The following is a 7613-nucleotide window of genomic DNA, read 5'->3' on the forward strand; positions in this document are numbered from 1 at the left end:
CATGGTTTTCACATTCCATGTCCCAATCACCAGTGTCTGCTTATTAACCATACTTTCTCAAGATGAAGTGAAGGTACAGTCCACCTCATCAAACCGTTGGGAATTCTTGCACACAAGAGTTGTTTTTGTTTGCTCAGAAATCAGTCCTGCTTCTGGTTCCCAGACTTCATCCCTGAACCTGGGACTGTAGCATCTGACAAGAAGAAAACAATTTCAGGGGACATGGGAAGGTATTGTATAGTAATGCCTGCATCTTTCTCGACTCCTCCTTCTCCAGTTATTCCTGAGAAACAGAGTCTCTCCAGTGGTGAACCACCTTTCACTCATCTCATTTTGAATGTGAGCATACCTTCTTGTAGACTGTGAGCCAGTGTTTCTTACCCTTATTCCTTTCTATTTTAGATAAATGTTTCAACTGCCTAATCCAATTGTCTATCAGGCACTTATTCTGAGGGTGGTAGGCAACATGGTATGTCCATTTAATATGATATTTCTTGGGCCATTGCTTCTCTCTAGGCAGCTATAAAATGTGTTCCTTGGTCTGAATAAATCTAACTTGGTGACCCAAACTGGTACTATATCTTTTGTTCCAGTCCTTTAATAGGATTTTTTGGCATTTGCATCATTTACAGGATATACAGACCCCAATCAGAAATAAGTATCTATTCCTGTGAGGACTTCTTTGTAACCACCTGGTGCTACTGGTGCTATTGGTCTGATATAATTGACTCACCAACTATATGCAGGTCCTCCATCCACCCCACCCCAGGAATTTGTCCCATAGCCATCTGCTACCACTTTCTCTCTTGCTGGCAGGCAGAGCAATATTTAGTGATATTTTGTGCCTCAGAGGGAGAAAGAGGAATGTGTCGAGTTTCAGCCCATCTCTGCATTGTTGAAGCACCCCTATGACTATTAATTTCATGGACATATTAACTTTCTCAAGGGAGTGCACCAGTATGCTCATCTTCTAATTCCAATCACCCTCTGGTCCTGGCAGGGCCTTCTTATGATGAGCATTGACATGTTCAACTCTAAGCAGCTTCTAAATTCCCAGAGTGCTTTCTATTGGTCCATACCCCACACTGGTATCCCTTTAATAGCCCAGTTTTCCATAACCTATTTGCTTGACCATATGGCTAAGCCATTAGCCACCACCCATAAATAAGTTAGAATATAAAAATATGAACTAAGGGTGATGGGTAGGCAGGGAGAAAAAAATGCAACAATGAATGAATGGAAATCCAAAATCTCTGTAAATGTTCATTAAAATAAAAAAAAGATTTACAGCTTAAATAAGTAGATTAAAAAAAATATGAACTCTCATCATATCCAATTCCTCAGTAACTGCTAGGAAGACAGCATGCAATTGAGTCCACCGTGCAGATCAATTCTTGCCTTCCTCAATCAGGTTCTTTCCCTTTCCTGTCTTATTGTCATGCTTTTCATATCACATGTTGTCCATGTACTATGGAACTGCATTTGTAAACAAAGCAGCCCTTGGTTTGATCAGCAGGAAGTTGTTTACAAGGCACTGTCCACATGACAGTTGGCTCTGCCTCTCAGAGGTTCCAGAATAGGACCAATGGGAAAACAGGCTACTTGCTTGTGGATACAGTAAGTGCCTCCCTGCATTTCACCAGTAGCTTGTTCCTGGATGAACCATTTCCATTTATCAAAAAACTGTTTTGTGCACCCGTTTCTTTATTGAGTGTTTCCCCCAAATCACCCATGACATGATGAGTATTTCAGGTTTCATACTCTTAGGTCCTCTGTCATTAAGCAGTGTCAACCAGTATCCAATAGCAGACACTTAATTATCCTTTAAATGATGTGTATCACACAGCAGCAGCAGGAAATTTCTGTGTCCAGAATACCAGTGGTTGCCACAGGGCAGCTTTCTCAGGTTTTGCCATAAGCTCCAATTTGCATAAGCACAAGTGGCAGTCACCTCTAGAATTATATCTGAATGTGGATCATAAGAAACTAGAAGCAAGAGAAGTGAGACTGCTTTCTATTTTTCAGTCATAGGCTGCTTTTGCTCAGGCCCCCAATCAAACACAGCTTTATCTTGAGTAACTTTATGGATGGGAGATAACAGTATTATAAGATGTGGGATATGTTCTCCAAAATCCAAATAGACCAGTCAATCATTGGGCCTCATGTGTAGTTTTGGGTATAGGTAATGAAAGCAGCTTCTTTTTGGTTGCCCATGGAATGTCACAGGCAGCTCCTGCCAAGGAGCCAACAATTTTACTATTTGGGGGGGGGTGGGGGGAAAGAATTTTACAGTATGGGTGATGCTTGGATTTTTGGTAGATTTATCAACTAACCTCTGTTGATCATGTTGGCAACCACTGTTTTCCAATCATCCCTAGCCTATTTTTCTGTTTTATTTTAACAGATGTCATCATTTGGATATATGAACCAAATATAAGTCTCTTCCAACCAGGTTATGGTAGTAGACTGGCACATTTAAATAGCTCTGTGGTAAATTTGTAATCTGAGATCCTTCCCATATGAAAGCAAACTGACTGGTGCTTTTGAAATGAAGGAAAAAGTAAGATCTATCATGAATACCAGTCTCCTTTTGTCTTCTGTATTTTCTGCACTGTTGATACCATGTCTGGGACTGCTGAAGCCGTAGGCCTTGATAGCCCACAGTCAACCTCCATGAGCCATTTGCCTTTTTTATATGCCATACAGGGCTGCTATACAGGAAATTTGTTGACACCAACATTCTGGCCTTTACATGTGTTTAATCAAAACACTTATTTTTGTCCACTGGTGTACTAGATTGCTTCAGATTTAACAACCTGAGTGAGCTCAGGCAATTCAGATGGTTCCCATTTAGCATGTCAAATAAATGCGGGCCTCAGGGCAGACTTACCAGCCCTTAGTTTTACAGTATCTGATAGAAGGAATGTTGCTCAATTATACATCCTCCTTCTGACACCAGTTATAAAAGGGCAAAGACCATATGAGGACTGCCATGTCTGACCTTTATCAACTTTACAATGGGGAACTGTCCCATCAAAACCACAAAACCAATTCCTATGAGGTCAGACATGTCCCTAATGCTCCTTTATCTCTTCCTACTCATCTCAACACCAATCTTAATGCTTAAATCTTACATAATAGTTCATAGACCTCACAGAACCATAATGGAGAAGACAAAAGGCTATAATTCAGGTTAGTAGGAAAATACAGGTAGGTAACCTTCTGAAATAAGCTTAGGATGCATTAGACTTGAGCCTCATGGTCTAAGGCCAGTGTTACAAAGTTCTCAGTCCTGTTAATATTGATCTATCCCTCCCCTTTGTTATCTGCCCCCATAACTCCATAAAACTTGGGCAAAAGGCTCTTAGGTCTGGTCTAACAGTGTAACAGTGAAAAGGTCCACTCCATCTCATGTCAGGTCTCTAGTTCTCCACTGTGGTTGCTATGGCTGTTGCTACCATAGGCCCTAGTCTGGCTCGTGAAAGAGGCACTGTTCCTAAAGCACATATTACATTGTCTTTCTGCTTCTTTTGCTAGTGATGAAGTGTCTTTTTTCTGCTGTGGTAGCTGCTCAATTTAATTGTGAGACTAGCTAATCCCCTTGGGGATTGGTGGGATTAGCCAATCCCCCTGTGGATAGACTAACAAATTCTATTCACTTATTCCAATCCATCCACGTGCCAAAGTCAAATTCAATGCTAGGAAAGTGATTTTTAACACTAAACTCATCACACTATAGTCATTACATGTCAACATAAATTGAATGACACCCCACAACAAAAACAGGTTGCAACTGGTATGTTGACAGGGAAGTGCTTACTTTGGAGGCTCTTGGGGAGGATGAATTCCTTGCCTTTCCTGGGTTCTGGTGGCTGCTTCTTTCCTTAGACTGTAATCGCTTCACTTTGGCCTCTGCTTCCAGTCACAATACATTCTCCTCCTCTGTCTGCAGTCAAAGCAGCCCCAGTGTTTGGTTTTTTTGTGTTTTTGTTGTTGTTTTTTTACCATATTTTTTATTGCATTTAACACCTACCTGAATATTCTGGGATAATAGTCCCATCTCAGAATCCTTAATTGGTTAATATCCAAAAACCTCCTTTTCCATGTAAATAATATTCACAGGTTCTGGGAATTAGATCCTGAATATCTCTGGGGGCCATTAGTTTACTATATAAGATTATTAACTTGTAAGAGAAAGTTAATAGCGCTCATTTTTTAAAAGCATATATAACATTAACAACATATATAACATTACTGATTCTTACATAGGTGGGTTCAGTAGAAAAATTTCATCAGTTAAATGAACAAGCGCAGAGGGAAAAATCTAATGAAGGTTTGGAGTACCTACTATGCGTGTGTCAGACTTTGACAAATGCTTTTCTTTGCACCTTTTTGTGTTGGCTGTCTTTATCGCTTCCATAATTCTCCTCTATCATCTTTCTTTGTTCTACCAGCTACCATTAATTTCACTTCTTCTCCTTCTTCCAAGTAAGGCTCATTTTTTATTTTAACTGTATTTCAGTTTAGGTTGTAAAAATAAATGAATGGAAATAAAGTATTCCCATTTGCTGCTTGTCATTCTAACAGCTAATTTAGATTATTGGCATATCCAACTAGGGAAATGTAAACAAATACAGAGGTCAAATACTGGATTGAAAATGTAAAATTCAGTCAGCTTTCCAGAAGTGTCCACATTCAGACACTTAATAAGATAGAGAAAAGATTTCTAGCCTATTGTTCAAAATGTTCCGTTTCATCAGAGTGCTGAGAATATAGCTTTCAGTTGTGCCCTTGTGGATTCTCCATTGACGATGATGAATAGAACTATTTCTGAAACCCAAATTAAAAGTAAACAGTGTGTAACCTCTCATGTGTAACCAATAAGTTGTCGCCAATTATAATATCAGGACACTCATGTCCTTCAGTGTTACCAGATCCATCTGGAGGGACAGGGTCAGGAAACTGCATCAATGTTACATGCTACTGATTTCAGTACAGTACGCTCCATCCAGTTCTTACTTGTCTTAGATAAATGGGAGAGATAAGAAGCATAGGTGAATGAAAACCAGAATGATCGCTGTTGTTTTTAGTTGGTTTTGAGTTGATTCCAACTCACGGTAATATTTGTGTAAAGTAGAACTTCTCCACTTGGTTTTCCAGGGTGTGACTTTTTGAAAGAAGATTGCTAGGTTTTCTGAGGTACCTTGAGGTAGGTTACAGCTGCTTAATAGTGTCAATTAAGGGCTACTGCTTTCAGTAATAAAGTATTTCCTAGCTTTTGTTTTGAGTCTTCTTTATTCTTTAATCAGAGCTAAGAAAGAATTAGAACAGATTGATTTGTCTACTTTTTTCTTTGTAAATTCTGGAGCCAAGGTGAAAACTATAGCACTGGGAATGCCCAAGAGTTCAGAGAAATATGTAGAAATTAGAAGTCATTCTGATAGTTTGTCCCTGGTAGTTGATTACAATTACTTTCAGGGCTTCTTTAACTTATTGAGGTAATGGGTCATGAAGTAGTTAATCCTGAAGCCATCTTAATATATAAAAGAGACACCTATTTAAAGTTGTTTTGAAGTCTCTGACCCTTTCAGTACAGCTTCTCTTTATTAATTTGGTTTGGATGATCCTTCCCACCATGCCAAGCTGAAGACCTTCAGTCTGTAATCATTGTTAATCTATTAAGTAAGAGGAAACAAATTCTTGAATCTCCTGAGAGTATTCGAAATCTCAGTCAATGTTACTGTGCACATGGGTACTCTGATATGCCACTTGTTTTCTTTGTAAAGCTTTGATTTGAATCTATGATTAGAAGATACATGTTCACCTCTGAAACTTGGGTTTATTTTACAATGTCTTTACAAATGTCAGCGAGAATACTTTGACCTATTTAATCTCTATACTGAGCAAATTATCTGAGAAGCTCAACTCTGAAGAGAAGTGTGGTATCAGGATTGGAGAAAGACTCATCAATAACCTGCATTATGCAGATGACACAACCTTGCTTTCTGAATGTGAAGAGGGCTTTAAGCACTTGTTGCAGAAGACCAAGGAATGGAGCCTTCGGTATGTACTGCATCTCAGGGTCAAGAAAATAAAGTTTCTTACCACTGGACTCATAGACAGCAAGCATCATGATGGATGGAAAGGAAATTGAAATTGTCAAAAGTTTCATCTTGCTTAAATCAACAGTTAACACCCTTGGTATCAGCAGTCAGGAAATAAGGAGACACATTGCAATGGGAAAATCTGCAGTTAGGGACCTCTCCAAATTGAGGAGTAGTGCTATCAGTTTTAGTACTGAGGTGCATCTGATTCAGTCCATACTCTTTCCAATTACTTGCTATGCATCTGTAAGCTGGACAATAAATAAGGAAAAGAATCATTGCCTTTAAGCTATTGTGTTGCAGAAGAACACTGAACATCCTATGGATGGCCAAGAGAACAAATAGATATGTTTTGGTGAGGGTGCAACTGGAGTGCTCTTTGGAGGCAAGAATGATAAGACTTTGCCTCACATACTTTGGGCATGTTGCTAAAGGGGCCATTCCTTGGAGAAGAATATGATGCTGGGAAGGGTGGAGGGTTGGCAAAGGAGACGAAGACCCTCAACCAGGTGGATTGACATGGTGACTGTTGAAATGGGCTCTTGTGTGTTAGGAAGTGTGAGAATGGTGCAGGATAGAACAGGTTTTAGATCTTTTTTTGTTCATAGGGTTGCTATGAATCATATTCGACTTGATGGCACCTAACAACAACAACAACTACAAAGGACTGAGGATTCCTGATTTATTTTCCATTTGTCACCTCTCATCTAGATTTTATGTTTCTTTGAGCATCCCCTATTCAAATTTAACTCTTAATAGATTCAACATGAAGCCTTATTTAGACTTTTAAGATGGAGATGAGCTTTCTTCTTTGAGGATCACTTAGTTCTACTATTGAATTGATAATTCATGTGAGGACTTCCTTAGAAAGTTATATGATTGCAATAAGCTATTTTCTCTCCCTCTCCTTTCTCTGACTTTTCATGTCTCTTATTGATTTAGCAAGTTGCATTAATCAAAATTCAATGTTCAGAACAAAGGAGACTATTCTGTCTGGCAGAATTACTCGAAACTAGTCAAAATATTCCTTTAGTGTTACATTTAATTGGGGCCCTTTTTGATGGACTTTGATAAATTAGAACATGTGCAAAGGATAGTCTCTAGGAAGGAATATAGTCTAGAAATCATGGTGTAAGTGAACCATCGTAAGAACTTAAACTGCTCACTTTAGAGCAGTAGCTCCCCGATTATGTTCCATTAGCATTGTTTTCTTCAGTTTCTTCAGTGACTCCTTGTTAAGTTTGATTATTCTTTTTGCTGATTTAATTATCTGTATTTCCTGCTAGACTTTAAGTTCTGGCATGTCAAGAATCAGAATTGTTTTATCTACCACACTGTTTTGGCACATAGAACATTCACTCACTTGCTGCTGTGGGTTTAGTTCTACTTATAGCCACCCTCCAGTGGATTACCAAAGCTGTAAATCTTAATGGAAAAGACATCTTTCTTCTGTGGAGCCACTGGTAGATTTGATCCATCAGAGATGCACCTCCTTTTGGCTAGGGTTGC

Source organism: Elephantulus edwardii, unplaced genomic scaffold (genome assembly GCF_000299155.1).
Source record: "Elephantulus edwardii isolate Elephantulus edwardi_28Jun2011 unplaced genomic scaffold, EleEdw1.0 scaffold00065, whole genome shotgun sequence".
Taxonomy (NCBI): Eukaryota; Metazoa; Chordata; class Mammalia; order Macroscelidea; family Macroscelididae; genus Elephantulus; species Elephantulus edwardii.